Raw genomic sequence first — 19,499 nt, 5'->3', positions numbered from 1 at the left:
TGATATTGGGAAAGATTGAAGGCAGGAGGAGAAGGGAGCAACAGAGGATGAGATTGTTGGATGGCATCAACAATTCAATGGACATGAGTCTGAGCAAACTTTGGGAGATAATGAACAACAGAGAAGCCTGGCATGATGCCGTCCATAGGGTCACAAAGAATCAGACACGATTTACCAATTGAACAACAAAAGAAGTTACTAGAAAAGTTCAGTTTCTAGAAATTTAGATTGCAATAATACCCCTCACCTATCTTGAGACAGGTGTCTTGGAGGAGGCCTGTATTGCATTGCAGAAATAACAGTCCCTTGCTGCTCAGGCTCACGAAAAGTTTAACAGAGGACCCAGACTGATAAGTACTACCCCTACAGTCCTTGTTCAAAATGCCAGCCTTTTTCAGCCCTAATCAGAACTAGTCTCCTAAGTTCTTTGAAATGTCCAAACGTGTATTTTAAAAAACTCTAATTTCAAAGACATATATTTTGAGGTGCTTATTCTGTACCAAGCCATGTGTTACATACTTTTATTTCATTAATTTTAAACTGATATAAATACAGAAAATTTCATAACGTTCACTGCTGTATGCATCACAGTGTCAAGCATCAATTTATAGCCAATATTGTCCCATCCACAAACTGGTCCATTCCTCTCAACCCCTAACTGATTATTTGAAATAGATGTACATATTAATTCATCTATAATATTTCAGTATGTGTCTCTAAAACCACAAATATTTTTCAAACATTCAGGTGTAATATAAAGAAAAAAATTCACTGTGTAAGGTTTGATGACTTCTTGTAAGTATAGATACCCACGTAAATCTTTGTTGCTGTTGTTCAGTCACTCAGACATGTTCTACTCTTGGCGACCCCATGGACTGCAGCACACCAAGCCTCTCTGTCCTTCACCATCTCCCAGAGCTTGCTCAAACTCATTGAGCTGGTGATGCCTTCCAACCATCTCGTCCTCTGTTGTCCCCTTTTCCTGACTTCAATCTTTCCCAGCATCAGGATCTTTTCCAATGAGTGAGCTCTTCACATCAGGTAGCCAAAGTGTTAGAGCTTCAGCTTCAGCATCAGTCCTTCCAATGAGTATTCAGGATTGATTTCCTTTAGGATTGACTGGTTTGATCTAAACATTACACAGATGCAAATATAGCATACTCTCAGAAGCATAGAAATCTCTTTCATGCCTCTCCAGATAAATATACTCCCAAATGAATCTGCTATACTGCCTTACAATGCTGAACATTATTAGTTTTGTATGTTCATGATTGTTATATGAATAGAAGTGCACAGGATGAACTGGTTTGAGTCTCGTTTCATTTGCTCAACATTATGTCTGTACAGTCCAAGCTGTTATGCCAGCAATAATTTATTCTTTAAATTTATAAGTTGTAGTCAATAATGGAAACATAGCACAATTCATTAATCATTAATCATTTTCTCATAATAGAAATTCAGGCTTTTCACATATTTGACTTATAAATAAAGCTGCTAAGAATTTTCTTATATTTCTTTTTGGCAGACATATGCACTCATATCTTTAGCATATAGAACTAGAAATGGAATTGATAGGCTATATGGTAGCTGTGTGTTCAACTATCAAATAATTATTGAAAATGTTGTACCAATTTACTCTCCTATTAGCAATGGATAAAGGTTGTCATTGCTCCACATTTTTGCCAATGTGCAACTTTGTCAAACCTACTTATTTTAGTCATAACTGGGCTTCCCTGGTGGCTCAGAGGGTAGAGCGTCTGCCTGCAATGTGGGAGACCCAGGTTTGATCCCTGGGTCAGGAAGATCCCCTGAAGAAGGAAATGGCACCCCACTCCAGAATCCTTGCCTGGAGAATCCCATGGACAGAGGAGCCTGGTAGACTACAGTCCACGGGGTCACAAAGAGTTGGACACGACTGAGTGACTGAGCGACTTCACTTTCACTTTTCAGTGATGTTGAACACCTTATCATATGCTTTTGGGATATCAGACATCCTTGTGTAAGGTGCCTACTAAAATAATTTGCCTTTTTATTAGATTTCTGTTTTTAATTTATTTTAGAAGTTTGGGAAGATTCCCCGGAGTAGGAAATGGCAACCTACTCCAATATTCTTGCCTGGAAAATCCTGGACAGAAGAGCCTAGCAGACTACACTCCATGGGGTTGCAAACAGTTGGACGCAACTAAGACTGAGCATGGATACACTCATTGTTATTCAAACAACTTTCTTCTGCTTCCTAAATGTGACTTAGGTTCTTTTCAGCCCTTTGTTTTTCATAAAGCTTTAAAAACGTTAGGGATTTCTGCAACGAAAAATTATCATTAGTGATTTTAAGATTGCACTGAATATATAGGCCAAGTTGGGGGAAATTAATGTCTTAACAACACTGAGAGTTCCAATACATTAAAACATGGTATAGAGCCAACCCACTGGTGTCTTCATTACTTTCAAAAAATTTCAGTTTTAAGTGTGTAGAGGCCTTGCACAATATTGATAGACATTTCCTGGGATATTTTGGTGGATTTATTCCTATGTAATTAATAAAGTTTTTATATGGATTTTTAATTTTTATTTTCTAATTGTTTCTGGCTACTGTGTAGAGGTACTATGTTTTTGTATGTTGATTTTTATTAAGCAACTTTTCCAAGTTTTGTTGCTGTTCAGTCACAAAGTCATTTCTGACTCTGTGACCCCATGGACAGCAGCACACAAGGCTTCTCTGTCCTTCACTATCTCCTGGAGTTTGCTCAAATTCATGTCCATTGAGTTAGTGATGCCATCCAACCCTTTCATCCTCTGATGCTGGGAAAGATACAGGCAGGAGGAGAAGGGGACAACAGAGGAGGCCTGGCGTGCTGCAAGCCATGAGGTCACAAAGAGTTGGATAAACTGAGAGACCTAATAACAACAATAGCTCAAATAAAGCTGATATGAACAGTTGTTCATGTAAACAATAACTTGTTTAAAGTTTGCTTTGTCTGATAATAGTATAATTACTAAAGTTTTTTTATAGCATTACACAATATATCTCCAGGTAACTTTTATCCTTTGTTACCAATGTGTATACTTATATAAAGTGTCACATAAGCAAAAAATTTACTATGTTTCTTATTAAAAGTTTATGACTGGGTTTGATTTCTGTTTAATCTGACAATATTTACTATATTTGCATTTCTCACAATTACTGCTAAAATTGTGTTTAAATATTTTCTCTCACTATTTGCTTTCTTATTTGACTCATATGTTACTTCCTCTTTCTCTTGTTTATTCTCTCTCTCCATCCCTCTAATATCTAAGATGCAAGAAAAATTAGCATTTACAGCCCACAGCTCAAGAAATTACTAGTGCCTATACTATAGTTTTTTCTTTTTTAAGTACACAGTATTAATCCAAGAAAATAAGATGAAGACTGAAAAGCAGCAGCAAACACCCACACCAGTGTTTATCATGGAAAGAAAGTATAAATATCTTGATATAAAAATGATATATGATAGAATCCACAATTAAGCTTACTGTGAAAAGAAAGCATATCTTTATTTGAATTAAAAGAAAACTATCTTTACATGAACCCACATAGCCACATCTTAAGAGTGCTCAAGGGAGAGATAAAAATAGTAGTTTTTTAAATATTCATATTTTTAGAATATTAAGAGTTATCACTGACTTTTTCTAATACTTTCCAAATTTGTAATATTACTTAATAATTGAGACAAGAGTAGCAAGTGGGATAAAGTTGTGATCTTTCATATGTTAAGGAAGAAATGCAGAAAAAGAAAACCACTTGACCATCTGGTTTTTACTGTTTTGTCTTCACCTGTGCCTGTTGCTATTGTGGCATCTTTGTGTCTCTAAGGACTCTGCCCACATTAGTACATCTCTCAGGATTTTTGCCCAAGTTCATTACAAAGGAGACAAAGTTCATTACAAATTAGTCATATTTGAATCTAGGTCACCAAGGATCCAGTTGCTTATTATTTACTTGGAGGTTTAGCAAATGAATCAATATAAATCTTAGTAGTTAAATAAAGTTAAATAAGTTTAACTAAAGTTAAAGTTAAATTAAGTTAAATAAATCTTAAACCACTTACAGAGTAGCCATAATATCAGTGACCTCAGAGCAAGAGGGGGAAATAGTTGAACAATATTTTACTTTCAATCAAGACAGAGCTAGAATATATTTGCTAAGCATAAAGGTGACCAAAATTTTCAGTTTGAAAATTTCTCAGTGTGTTGGAGAGGACAAAACTCAGAGTTCTAGTTACCCTGATCCTCCCACAGCACCAGTCAGGGTAAGTAGAGTAATAAGCTGAAAAACGAAGTCTCACACAAACTTTTCCTAATAGATTCTCTTCATCAAATTGGGCTTTACGACTCTTTTCGGTAAAGAATCAGCTGAAGCTATTATTAACCCTCAGAAGAGTAAGTATAATGGCCATTGCATTTACTTTTGCCTTCAGTAAATCTGATTTACTTTTCAGATTTTCTACCAAAATCAGATATAACTAATGTTTTAATTATTATATGAAGGTTCATAGATCTTTCTGCATTGTATATTTGAATGCTTATTTTTATAGCTTACATAAATTTAATGTGAATTTATATGTGGTGAAAAATTATCTCTGCCATACTGTCACTTTTCTTTTTAAAGAGAAAAAAATGTGTATCTTTGGTAAAATCACCCAATATGAAAATTTAGCCCACAATATTGACAAAACTAGTTATCCTTGCACTTTCAAAAACTATGAATGTCTTTAAAAAATGCAAAATATTTTCTTGAACTTTTCCTCTCAAAACATTTCATTATTAATGACTGCAATAATGAAGAATGTTTTGGAATCAAGGTTACTGCCCAGGGGGTACAGGAAAGAGTTTGTTATCATGTGAAGTTCTAGATGTCACTGGGCAGAGGATAATGGATTAAAAATACTGAAAAGAGAATCCTTTCCTTTGATTAAAAGTATCTAATGTAGCTATTTTGGTGTGTCTCTACAGTTCCTAGGAATGTCAAAGTTCTTCAAAAAAAAATCCTTGTCATCTCTCCTTTCCAATGATAGTTACAATAAACCTTCAGGTTTTACTATAATAACTGGTCATAAAGTAAGAGACTATCTTGTCCTAACCTCTGGAGAAAGTGAATATTTTAAAAGAACAAATGTGAGCCAATCATATGACTAACTGAATCTCAGTAGGAAATTGAAAAGAAAATTGCTTTCTATTCATTTTGATGAGATGTCCAAATCCTGGAATCACTAGTTTAAACTTAAAAAATATTTGAGTATGTTAGTCAAGAATTGGTGTGATAGCTGAGGAAGAGCTATTGAACAACTACTCTATCAAATCAAGAATTAGAAAGTTCTTAAACTCTGGTTTTAAAATATTATGCAAAATAGAAAGCCCAGAGATAAATCTACACACATATGGACACCTTATCTTTGACAAAGGAGGCAAGAATATACAATGGAGTAAAGACAATCTCTTTAACAAGTGGTGCTGGGAAAACTGGTCAACCACTTGTAAAAGAATGAAACTAGATCACTTCCTAACACCGCACACAAAAATAAACTCAAAATGGATTAAAGATCTAAATGTAAGATCAGAAACTATAAAACTCCTAGAGGAGAACATAGGCAAAACACTCTCAGACATAAATCACAGCAGGATCCTCTATGATCCACCTCCCAGAATTCTGGAAATAAAAGCAAAAATAAACAAATGGGATCTAATCAAAATTAAAAGCTTCTGCACAACAAAGGAAAATATAAGCAAGGTGAAAAGACAGCCTTCTGAATGGGAGAAAATAATAGCAAATGAAGCAACTGACAAACAACTAATCTCAAAAATATACAAGCAACTTATGCAGCTCAACTCCAGAAAAATAAATGACCCAATCAAAAAATGGGCCAAAGAACTAAATAGACATTTCTCCAAAGAAGACATACGGATGGCTAACAAACACATGAAAAGATGCTCAACATCACTCATTATTAGAGAAATGCAAATCAAAACCACAACAAGGTACCACTTCACACCAGTCAGAATGGCTGCGATCCAAAAATCTGCAAGCAATAAATGCTGGAGAGGGTGTGGAGAAAAGGGAACCCTCCTACACTGTTGGTGGGAATGCAAACTAGTACAGCCACTATGGAGAACAGTGTGGAGATTCCTTAAAAAATTGCAAATAGAACTACCTTATGACCCAGCAATCCCACTTCTGGGCATACACACCGAGGAAACCAGAATTGAAAGAGACACATGTACCCCAATGTTCATCGCAGCACTGTTGATAATAGCCAGGACATGGAAACAACCTAGATGTCCATCAGCAGATGAATGGATAAGAAAGCTGTGGTACATATACACAATGGAGTATTACTCAGCCATTAAAAAGAATTCATTTGAATCAGTTCTGATGAGATGGATGGAAGTGTAGCCGATTATACAGAGTGAAGTAAGCCAGAAAGAAAAACACCAATACAGTATACTAACACATATATATGGAATTTAGGAAGATGGCAATGACGACCCTGTATGCAAGACAGGGAAAGAGACACAGATGTATATAACGGACTTTTGGACTCAGAGGGAGAGGGAGAGGGTGGGATGATTTGGGAGAATGACATTCTAACATGTATTCTATCATGTAAGAATTGAATCGCCAGTCTATGTCTGACGCAGGATGCAGCATGCTTGGGGCTCGTGCATGGGGATGACCCAGAGAGATGTTATGGGGAGGGAGGTGGGAGGGGGGTTCATGTTTGGGAATGCATGTAAGAATTAAAGATTTTAAAATTTAAAAAATAAAAAAATAAAAATAAAAAAATAAAATATTATGCAAATAAGCATTGAAGAAATAGAAATTTCAGAGGGAAGAAAAATCTTAATCTGTGAAAGACAAGGATGAAAACTTTAAATGTAGACTGAACAAATGAATATTCCATGGTGTAATTGCATGAATTAAGACCTAAAGACACCAAAACCTGTATCAAATACAACCATTGATAATCCTGAAAAAAAGGCACATGATCCTTTGTGGCAATTTCAGAGTGGATACAATTACATAGTCACACAGTGAGTTGAAATAAAAAATGATATACAGTTTATAGATGATAACTTGGTAAATATGTATAAAAGTTCTAAATTAATATTTGAATTATTATGAAATTATGCAATAATGTCTATAAAAAGATGCCTTTTGCAGACATTTTATCAATTATAGAAAACAAAGATACATAAAAGTTTGCTGGAAACTGATTTAAAATTGTTGTGCATTCACAAAGCTATTTCAATAAAGGTAAGATTTTTAAATAATAAGAATTTATCAAAACTAAAAACAGATTTAAAGACTATAGCTATACAAATACAGTGACTTGAAATTAAATAGATGTAAATTGTGTACTTATCTTCTAGAGATGTAAAAATATTTATTATTTATTTTAAGGTGAATAGCTTGCAAAAATTGTGTATTAATCTATGCAAATTTGACCTTCAGCTTAAGTGTCTTACTACCAGATTCAACCCGAAAGCAAAAAAGAAGGATACCACTATTCAACTACTTGACAGCTAAAACAATGAAGAGATGCAAGACAACAAAAGAGACACAGATGTATAGAACAGTCTTTTGGACTCCGTGGGAGAGGACGAGGGTTGGATGATTTGGGAGAATCCCACTGAAACATGTATAATATCATATATGAAACGAATTGCCAGTCTAGGTTTGATGCATCATACTGGATGCTTGGGGCTGGTGCACTGAGACGACCCAGAGGGACTGTATGGGGAGGGAGGAAGGAGGGGGGTTCAGGATGGGGAACACGTGTATACCTGTGGCGGATTCATGTTGATGTATGGCAAAACCAATACAATATTGTAAAGTAATTAACCTCCAATTAAAATAAACAAATTTATTTTTTAATAAAAAAAGTAAAGTAATTAACCTCCAATTAAAATAAATAAATTCATATTTAAATAAATAAAAAGAATTTGGCCAGCATGGAAGGTAATAACATAAACAAAGAGGGTGATAATTTCATGGTACGCATAATTTTATTCACTAGCAAAACTACTGTTTCAAATGTAAAAAAGAAAATATTCCTCCATTTTAAATACAGGGATATATAAAATTGAAAGAATCAAAATCAGTGACAAAACAGTTTCAAGATAAAATCCAAATAGGGCAGAACATAGGTTTGAATGTATTATATAAGCAAATAAATAAGTATGTTTATACAACAATGTATCTTATCATTGACTATAAGTCTAGAATTGTGTTAGTTTGGGTAGTAAAGCTAGAAAAAAGGACAACAGTCCCTGATTAATTTAACAGACTTAATTTCTTTGAGGAAACATTAAGACAGAAGTAGCAATTACTTGTTATGGGAGCACAAATAAGGTCCAGTTGATAGTTTTATGGGCAATAGTTTTAGAAGACTTTTCAGACAAAATGGGCACATTCAGGGGGTTTAGTCATAGACTAGAAGACTTTTCAGTAGAAATGATACTGAAAGTGAAAGTCACAAATGAATAGTTGAGACCAGGTTGTTTGGGAGACTGGGAAGTAGTATCAGTGTAGAAGAGAGATAAGAGGAGAGATTTTTTTCAAACATATAATCATTGTGAAGCACTTACTTGCAATACCTATCTCATGGTAATTTCTCACTAAATAGAATCTCTTCTCTTGATTATAAGGAATAAGGAATAGAAAGAAGATATGAGTTACACAGAGCAAAATCCACATTGGATTTGTGAGTTTTATATCACATCAGTTATCTGTAGGAGTCCAGAAAATAACAGCTGATATTTATGAAGCAGAGCCCATGCATCAGATTTTATTATAAATGTATTACTTCTTCTGGTCATTTTTAAAATATATGATAGAGATTATTATTATTCCCAACTGAAGGCCTGAGAATTCAAGACACATCCCAAGTTCATACCAACAAAGGTTGGAAAGCCAGGTGTTGAATGATGAAAATCTCGCCTCAGATCTGCTCTTATCGCCAGACAGCTGCCACTACCATGAAGACTTATAGAGAAAATCAAGACAGGTGCATGGAGAGTACATTTAGTATTAAATTTGATTTTGAACTTAGTGACTGTGATAACAAGGTGTTAGAGCATTACCATACTTAACGGACTGAACGCATAAGAGAAATATGTGCAGTTTTTTCCGTTATATATCATTGGACCAAACACTTCTTCACTTGTAGCAAATAAATTGTGCATTAAAATTTTCTCTAAATTGTGTATCCAGTGGACACTGAGTGTAAATTGCACACTAGCAGAGAAACATAAGGTGAGTCAGAGCAGTCATCCAACAGTGTGAAAGTTGCATGTTAAAACACAAAATAAAACATGACCAGATCTTCTAGAAAAGACATGAAGCAAATTATTATATTTAAATATTCATCTTCAAATTAGAAAGGAATATTAGCTGTAAGAAAAACCTTAAGTGTGTTAAATCACAACCATGGTAGATCAAATCTAATTACATGAGAAAATTCTATCTTGTATATAGGTTAAAAATGTGAAATCAAATATGAAAATGGGATTATAGAATAATTTTTAAGATATGTTTAGTTTCTATCACAAAACTGCCAAAACAATAAAATAAACAATTGAGTAACCTAGCCACCAGAGTATTGGCAATATCAATGACTACTTTAGAGAAGAAACTGCCTATGAATTAATTTCTAGTAATCATTCTTTATCACTGTCTGACTTTAATACCACTTTATTCAAATAAACATCTGATAAAATATTTTTAAATTTTATATGAATAGAATAGAATTCAGTTGTCAGTGATGAAAAATCATACAATCACAACCTTCATTGTGTTGGCACTGATGGATGACCCTCAACTTCAGATTCTAATTATCATGTTTCTATTTCTCACATACATGTTGAGTATAACTGGGAATCTGACCATCATTTTCCTCACTTCAGTGGATCCACACCTTGGCTCAGACGGTAAAGTGTCTGCCTGCAATGCAGGAGACCTGGGTTTGATCCCTGGGTCAGGAAGAGCTCTTGGAGAAGGAAATGGCAACCCACTCCAGTACTCTTGCAAAGAAAATTCCATGGTTGAAGGAGCCTGGTAGGCTCCAGTCAACGGGGTTGCAAAGAGTCAGACATGACTGAGCAACTTCACTTTCACCTTAAAACACCCCTTTATTAGAAATTTCATTTACAACTGTTAGATATCCCTAGATATTTGTACAACATAGCAACAGGTGACAAGACAATTACATATACTATTTGTATTATTCAAACGTTTTATACTGATGTCTTTGGAGTAACAGAGTTTCCTTCTGGCCACCATGTCCTATGACAGTTATGTGGCCATCTGCAAACCCCTTCATTATGTGACCATCATGAACAGGAGAATCTGCCAGAGGCTTGTCCTCTGCTGTTGGATGTCCAGCTTGTTGATCATATTACCACACTTGTTCTGTTCCTAAATTTAAAATTCTGTGACTCAAGTAATTGATTATTTTTTCTGTGATGCATCTCTTATCTTGAAGATTTCATTCTTAGACACATGGCTCATAGAGCAGTTGGTTATTGTCTCTGCTGTGCTGATCTTCATTCTGACCTTTGTATGTGTTGTTCTATCCTGCATTTACATCATCAAAAGCATTCTAAGACTCCTTTCTGCTCAGCAAAGCAAAAGAGCTTTTTTCTACCTGTTTTTCTTATATGATTGTGGTTTCCATCACCTATGGAACCTGTATCTTCATCTACATCAAACCTTCAGCAAGAGAATCAGTGGCTATTAACAAGGGTGTGACAGTGCTGACATCTATTGCTTCCATGTTGAACCCATTCATTTACACTCTGAAAGACAAAACAAGTAAAACAAGCCTTCGGCGATTCTTTCAAAAAACTTGCACTGGTGTCCAAGAAGTAAAAGAGTGCTTATGTCCAGTAATAAAATATCAAATCAAGCATAAGCCATTAAGTCCCCAAATCTGTCTATCTCTTTTTGATCTGATCTCTCAGTTTTCTCAAACTTTACTTACACCCAGAAAGAACACTATCTACTAATGAGTTCTCTCCTTTAATCCCTCTGCAAACAAGTCTTCCTAGAAAAAAAACTCAGTCAGAAGACATGATAATAATTATCTAATAAAAATAAACTTGATTCTACTCTAATCCAGCAAACACAATTGAAGGAAAGAAAAATTTTAATGCAAATCAAATATGGAAATTAAATTTTATTGGACTTGCAAAAAATTAAAGTGCTCTTCCTATCTTCCAATATAAATGTTGCTGAAATTTTTAACTGATTTAAATTTTTTGAGTGCTTATCTCTTGACAGTTCATCATCCAGACTTCTTTTAAATTGGTAATATTCCTAAACATGTTTACCTCACCAATCATCCTATAGTACTAAAAAAGTTTTAAATCACATTTAGCAGGGAGTAACATATTGAAAAGCAGAGACATTACTTTGCCAACAAAGCTCCGTCTAGTTAAGGCTATAGTTTTTCCAGTGGTCATGTATGGATGTGAGAGTTGGACTGTGAAAAAAGCTGAGCACCAAAGAATTGATGCTTTTGAACTGTGGTGTTGGAGAAGACTCTTGAGAGTCCCTTGGACTGCAAGGAGATCCAACCAGTCCATTCTAAAGGAGATCAGCCCTGGGATTTCTTTGGAAGAAATGATGCTAAAATTGAAACTCCAGTACTCTGGCCACCTCATGCGAAGAGTTGACTCATTGGAAAAGACTCTGATGCTGGAGGGATTGGGGACAGGAGGAGAAGGGGACAACAGAGGACGAGAGGGCTGGATGGCATCACTGACTCGATAGACGTGAGTCTTAGTGAACTCTGGGCGTTGGTGATGGACAGGGAGGCCTGTTGTGCTGCGATTCATGGGGTCGCAAAGAGTCGGACACGACTGAGCAACTGAACTGAACTGAACATGATTCCATTGAAAAGTAAAGAAAATTAAAATCAATACATGTCCAAATAAGTGCCGTTTTAAATGGCAGCAGAATATGATATCTAGGATCCTGCAGTTTATTCAAAAATAAAAGAACATACACAATGTAAATAATTTAAAAATTTTAAATTCACAGATTATACAGAATAAATAGTATCTTGAATAAATGTAAGGAAAAACTCTTTTCTAAATGCATATGCAATTATTTTAAGTACAATGTCTAAACATTAATTGCAGTTGAGGAATTAAAGAATCTGCTACTATTTTCAAAATTGCTCAATTGCTAAAATAAAATATGACATTCAAATTCTAAATGTACACACATTAAGCAATAATTTTTTGTATATCATTGGAACAAAAATTTTTAAGAAAAATCAAGAAAACCAAACCAGCAATATACATGGAAGTCTAAGATAATTAAAAAGTAATATGAATGAAAAGTTAAAAAAAATAAGTTAATTTTTTCTTGAAATCAATAGCTTATAGATTAGAAGATGGCAAAATGTCAATTTTTCTCAAAGAGTTCATAAAACTACTATTTAACCTTTCATGTTAAGTTTTCTGAAACCCTTCTAAGAAGAATGTCTCATGGCCATCCTTTGGACTTTCTCTTGTTATCTCTATGATTTTGCATTTGCTGTTGCTTCTGTAAAAAATAAATGTTCTTTCCCTCATCCTTCCATTATACTTCTAGTTTTCATATAGGTCTCAATTTGCATTTCATTTCCACTTAAAGGGCATTTCTTCTCCTCCACCCCAATCAAAATCACACAAACATATAAACCAGGTCTGAAGAAATTATCTATTCAAACTGCTGCTTTGAACTAAGCTTTCTCTTCTGTAACAATGTCACTAAAACTTTTTTTTTATATTGCAAATTTAAAATCTGCCACAATGACAAAAACTGTATACAAAATGCATGTATATAAAAGCAGTAAACAAATTATACTGAAAACATTACCTTCAAATATATTAAATGAAAAAAATCTCACAATTCTTGAAAAAGAATTATTTATTAAGGAAAATCCCAAACTCTTACATGAAAAAAAATAATTATAAAGAGTCAAATGGATGGGATTACAGATTAAAGTGACAGTCCAGGAAGGTCCTGAGTTTCCTTCATCTCATGGACATATCAACACTACAGCTGTTTCATATATGATATTATAGAAACATGTATAATATCATATATGAAATGAATTGCCAGTCCAGATTCAATGCATGATACTGGATGCTTAGGGCTGGTGCGCTGAGACGACCCAGAGGGATGGTACAGGGAGGGAGGAGGAGAGGTGTTCAGGATGGGGAACACGTGTATGCCTGTGGCAGATTCATGTTGATGTATGGCGAAACCAATACAATATTGTAAAGTAATTAACCTCCAATTAAAATAAATAAATTTATATTTTTTTAAAAAACTACAGCTCTATACAGAACAATTGCCCCTGAGAATGACTAAGACTAACAGAACAGGTTTTCTACAACAAAGAATATTTTTGAAAGGCCACATCAAGATTGGTGAGAAAGACAGAAATGCAGTCCAGTCAGATCCCACACCCATGACATGAGGACCCACAAGCAGGATGGATACCACAACTACTGTGGTACTCACTAAGGAGCAAGGGGTCTGAAGCTCCCCTTATCAAACTCCCCAGCTCTGGGGACCTGCACCAGGAAAAAGAACTTGGAAACTTCCAGCTTTGAAAACTAACAGGGTTTGTGTTAGGGAGAGCCTGAGGGCTGTGGAAAACTGAGATTCCACTCTTGAAGGGTCTTGCACAAACTCACTCTAAGTCCTAGCGCAGAGACAGTGGCTTAACAAGAACTTGGGTGACAGGACAAAGAGATCAATTGACTAACTTTAGGGCAGATACCTGATGAGCAGGGATCTGCAGGAAATTTCTCCAGTATGGAAGTGCTGGCAGACATCATTGCTTTACTCCTCACCACACAGCTAGCCCATCACTGGCAGGTGCCATTTCTGTCATTCTCCATCAATCCAGCTAACATAAGCATACCTTTCTTCTGTAGCCAGTATGTTGACTAATTTTAATCATGAAGTGGTTTCAATTTGTCAAAAGCATTTTCTGCATTTAATGACATGGTCATGTTGTCTGTATCCTTCATTCTGCTTGTTGTCGTTGTTCGGTCTTTCAGTCATGTCAAATTCTTTGTGATCCCATGGACTGCAGCAAGCTGGCTTCCCTGTCCTTCACCATCTCCTGAAGTTTGCTCAAACTCATGATAACTGAGTCAGTGATACCATCCAATCATCTCATCCTCTGTTGCCCCTTCACCTCCTGCCTTCAATCTTGCCAGCATCAGCGTCTTTTCCAAAGAGTTGGCTCTTCATATCAGGTGGCCAAAGCACTGGAGCTTCAGGATCAGCATCAGTCCTTCCAAGGAATATTCAGGATTGATTTCCTTTAGGATTGACTGGTTTGACCTCCTTGCTGTCCAAGGGACTCACAGGAGTCTTCTCCAGCATCACAGTTCAAAAGTATCCAATCTTCACTGTTTGGCCTTCCTTATGGTCCAACTTTCACATCTGTACATGACTATGGGAAAATCATAGCTTTGAATATACAGACATTTGTCAGCAATTGATCCCTCTGCTTTTTAATACACTGTCTAGGTTTCTCATACCTTTTCTTCCAAGAATCACGTGTCTTTTAATTTCATGGTTTCAGTCACCATCTGCAGTGACTTTGAAGCCCAAGAAAATAAAATCTGTCACTGTTTCCATTTTTCCCCATCTATTTTCCATAAAGTGATGGGACCAGATGCCATGATCTTAATTTTTGGAATGTTGAGTTTTAAGCCAGCTTTTTCACTTTCCTCTTTCACCTTCATCAAAAGGCTCTTAAGTTCTTCTTCACTTTCTGCCATTGTGGTGGTATCATCTGCATATCTGAAGTTATTTATATTTCTCCCAGCAATCTTGATTTCAGTTTGAGCTCCATCTAGCCCTGCATTTCACATGATGTACTCTGCATGTGCAGGCTTCCCTGGTGGCTCAGTGGTAAAGAATCCACCTACAATGCAGGAGCTGCAGGAAACATAGGTTCAGTCGTGGGTCAGAAAAATCCCCTGAAGGAAGGCATGGAAACCCACTCCAGTATTTTTGCCTGGAGAATTTCATAGACAGAGGAGACTGGCAGGCTATAGTCCATGGGGTTGCAAAGAGTCGGATACGATGCACACACTCTGCATATAAGTTAAATAAGCAAGGTGACAATATATAGCATTGATGCACTTCTTTCCCGATTTTGAACCTGTCCTTTGTTCCATGTCCAGTTCTAAATGTTGCTTCTTGACCTGAATGCAGGTTTCTCAGGAGGCAGGTAAGGTGCTCTGGTGTTCTCATCTCTTAAAGAATTTTCTGGTTTGTTGTGATCCACACAGTAATTGGAGAAGGAAATGGCAACCCACTGCAGTACTCTTGCTTGGAGAATTCCATGGATGGAGGAGCCTGGTGGGCTACAGTCCATGGAGTCGCAAAGAGTCGGACACAACTGAGCAACTTCACTTTCTTTCCATAGTTCCTTTTGGAGAAGGAAATGGCAACCCACTCCAGTGTTCTTGCCTGGAGAGTCCCATGGACGGAGGGGCCTGGTGGGTTACAGTCTATGGGACTGCAAAGAGTCAGACATGACTAGGCAACTAACACACACACACACACACACACACACACAGTCCATGGCTTTAGCATAGTCAATGAAGAAAGAAGTATATACTTTTTTTAAGTCCTTTGCTTCCTCTGTGATCCAACTGATGTTGGCAATTTGATCTCTGGTTCCTCTGCCTTTTCTAAATCCACCTTGTAACATCTGGAAGTTCTCAATTCACATACTGTTGAAGCCTAGCTTGAAAGATTTGAGCATTACCTTGCTAGCATGTGAAATGTGTGCAATTGTGCACTAGTTTGAACATTCTTTGGCATTGCCCTTGTTTGGTATCAGAATGACAACTGACCTTTTCCAGTCCTGTGGCCACTGCTGAGTTTTCCAAATTTGCTGGCATTTTTAATTCAGCACTTCCACAGCATCATCTTTTGGATTGAAATAGCTCAGCTTAAATTCTATCATCTCCATTAGCTTTGTCCATGGTAATTCTTCCTAAGGCCCACTTGACTTCCCACTCCAATATGTCTGACTCTACTTGGGTGATCACATCGTCGTGATTATCTGGGTCTTTAAGACTTTTTTGCACAGTTCTTCTGTATATGCTTGCCACCTCTTCTTAATATCTTCTGCTTCTGTTGGGTCCATACCATTTCTTTTATTGTGCTCATCTTTGCAAGAAATGTTCCCTTTGTATCTTCAATTTTCTTGAAGAGATCTCTAGTCTTTCTCACTCTCTTATTTTCCCCTCTTTCTTTGCACAGTTCACTTAAGAACGCTTTCCTATCTCTCCCTGATATTCTTTGGAACTGTGCATTCAGTTGGGTATATCTTTCCCTTTCACTCACTTCACTTTCTCCTCTTTTCTCAACTATTGTAAGGAGTCCTCAGACAACCACTCTGCCTTCTTGCATTTCTTTTTCTTACAGATAGTTTTGGTCGCCACCTCCTGAACAATGTTATGAACCTTCATCCATAGTTCTTCAGGCATGCTGTCTACCAAATCTAATCCCTTAAATCTATTTGCCCCCTGCTTTTCTTACCAATGCATGTACTTATATAAAGAGTCTCATAAACAGAAAATAGTCATTATGAATGTCTTTTTAAAATTGTATGATTGGGTTTGTTTTCTGTTTAATTTGGCAATGTTTAATACATTTGCATTTTCTGTAAGTACTGCTAGAGTCATGTTTAAATCTACCCTCTCACTTTCTGCTTTCTTATTTGACTCATATGTTTTCTCTCTTGTTTGTTCTCTCTCTCTCCATCCCTCTAGTATATAAAATGAAAGAAAGGTTACCATTTACAACCCACAGCTCAAGAAATTACTAGTGCATATACTACAGGGTTTTTTTAAGTACACAGGTTTACTCCAAATTTACTCCCACAAATTTATCATGAAAATAAAGCATATCTTTATTTGAATTAAAAGAAAACTATCTTTATATGAACCCATATAGCCACATCTTAAGAATGTTCAAAGGGGAGACAAAAATAGTATTTTAAAAATATTCATATTTTTAGGATATGAAAGAGAGTTATCACTTGCTTTGAGTTTTCTAGTGTTTTCCAAATTTGTTATCTTACTTAACGATTGAGACAAAAGTAGCAAGTGAGATAAAGTTGTGATCTTTCATGTGCTAAGGAAGAAATGCAGAAAAAGCAAACTACTTCTTGACCTTCTGGTTTTTTACCGTTTTGTCTTCACCTGTGCTTGTTGCTATTGTAACATCTTCGTGTCTCTAAGGACACTGCCCACCTATTGCATCTCTCAGGATTTTTACGCAGGTTCATTACAAAGGAGATTCATTAGTGATGTTTGAATCTGGGTCACCAAGGACCCAGTTGTTTATTATTTACTTGGAGATTTAGCAAATAAATCAAATATAAATCTTAATAGTGTAAAAGCCTTTTACCCTAAACAGAGAAGTCATAATATCAATGATTTCAGAGCAAGAGGGGAAAATGGTTGAACAGTATTTTAGTTTCAGTCAAGACAGAGCCAGAAATATTTGCTAGGTGTAAAGGTGATAAAGTTCCTGGTTTGAAAATCTCTGTGTATTGGAGATTAAAAGACTCAGAGTTTTAATTACCGTGACCCTCCCACAGCACCAGTCGGGTAAGTGAAGTCATAAGCTGAAAATGAAGTCTCTCACAAACTTTTTCTAATAGATTCGCTTCATTAAATTAGGCTTTATGATTCTTTTTGTTAGAGAACTTGCTTAAGCTATTATTAACTCTCAGAGGAGTAAGAAAAGTGGCCATTTCTTTTACTTTCATGTTTAATAGATCTATTGGATGATTTTTCTCTGAGAAGCAGATTTCATCAGATTTACCCAAATCAATTAATATTTGAATCATTACATGAAGATCCACAAGTATGTCTGCATTATATATTTTTAAAACATATTCCACCTTATGTATTTATTTGTTGTTCTACGGGCTCTTTGTTGCCGTGCATGGGCTTTTTCCAGTTGGGTGAGTGGGGGGCTACTCTCTAGCTGCCATGTGCAGGCTTCTTATCCTGGTGGTTTCACTTGTTGCAGAGCATGGACTCAAGGGCACACAGACTTCAGTAGCTGCAACACGCAGGCTGAGCAGTTATGGCTCATGGACTCTAGAGCCCAGGCTCAGTAGTTGTGGTGTCTGGACTTAGTTGCTCCACAGCACGTGGAATCTTCCCAGATCATGGCCAGAACCTGTGTCCCCTTCATTAGCAGGTGGGTTCTTTACCACTGGACCACCAAAGAAGTCCTGCATTGTGTTTTTTCAATGCTGGTTTTTATAGTTTACATAATGATGATGTGAATTTATATGTAGTGAGAAGTCATCTCTGCCACATTCTCACTTCCTTTTTTAAAGAGAAAAAAAGTGTGTGTATATATATATATATTTCAAAATCATCCAATATGACAACTTACATAATAACATTGACAAAACTATTTATCTAGGCACTTTTTAAAAATATGTAAGTCTTTGAAGGATGCGAAATGTTTTCTTAAACTTTGCCTCTTAAAAACTGTCATTATTAATGACTGCAATAATTGAAGAATATTTTGGAATAAGGGCTACCACCAAGGATGAAGAAAAGAGCATATTATCATATAAAGATTTAGATGTCACTGGGTGGAGGAATAACAGATTAGGAAGACTGAAAACAGTATCCTTCCCTTTAATTACAATTATTGATTGAATTTATTTTGGTGTGTCCTTAAAGTTAGTTCCTAGGAATGTCAAAGTTCTTCAAAAAAATCATTGGCATCTCTCCTTTCCTATAATGGTTACAATAATTCTCTGAGTTTAACAGTAATAATCAGTCATACAGTAAGAGATAATCCTGCCTTAACTTTGGGAGACAGTGAGTATTTTAAGAGAACAAATGACAACCAATAATATATGTAATTGAATTTCACCAGGAAATTGAAAAGCAAATTGCTTTCTATTAATTTATATGAGACACTTCAGTCCTGAAGATAGTACTTCAAAACCAAAAAATATTTGAAATATGTTAGTAAAACATCGGTATGAGATCTGAGGAAGAACTAGTGAACAACTCTTAAGCCTAATCAAGAACTAGAAATTTCTTAAACTCTGATTTTAAAATATTAAGGAAATATGTATTAAAGAAACATAAATGGAAATTTTAAGGAGAAAAACCTTTACCTGTGAAAGACAAGGTTAGAAACCTTAAATGCAGACTGATCAAATGAATATTCCATGGTGTAAACTGTGGGAGTTAAGACTCAGTAACACTATATCAAACACAAGTGTCAATAATCTTAAGAAAAAAGCACATGATACTTTGTAGTAATTTCAGTGTGGGTACAATTACACATTCACATAGTGATTTGAAGGAAAAAGTGATAAAGTTTATAGATGATTCTTTGGTAAATGAGTACAAAATTTCTAAATAAATATCTTCTTTTACCTTGA

The 19,499-nt window shown here is 35.7% G+C and overlaps 1 pseudogene; it reads left to right on the top strand.

Moving 5' to 3' along the window:
• Window positions 1–9,800: 9,800 nt before the first annotated feature.
• Window positions 9,801–10,906, top strand: LOC138435201 (olfactory receptor 6C2-like; annotated as a pseudogene).
• The last annotated feature ends 8,593 nt before the right edge of the window (window positions 10,907–19,499 follow it).

Source organism: Ovis canadensis, chromosome 3 (genome assembly GCF_042477335.2).
Source record: "Ovis canadensis isolate MfBH-ARS-UI-01 breed Bighorn chromosome 3, ARS-UI_OviCan_v2, whole genome shotgun sequence".
In the NCBI taxonomy this organism is placed as follows: domain Eukaryota; kingdom Metazoa; phylum Chordata; class Mammalia; order Artiodactyla; family Bovidae; genus Ovis; species Ovis canadensis.
This window is presented reverse-complemented; position numbering and strand designations above follow the sequence as displayed.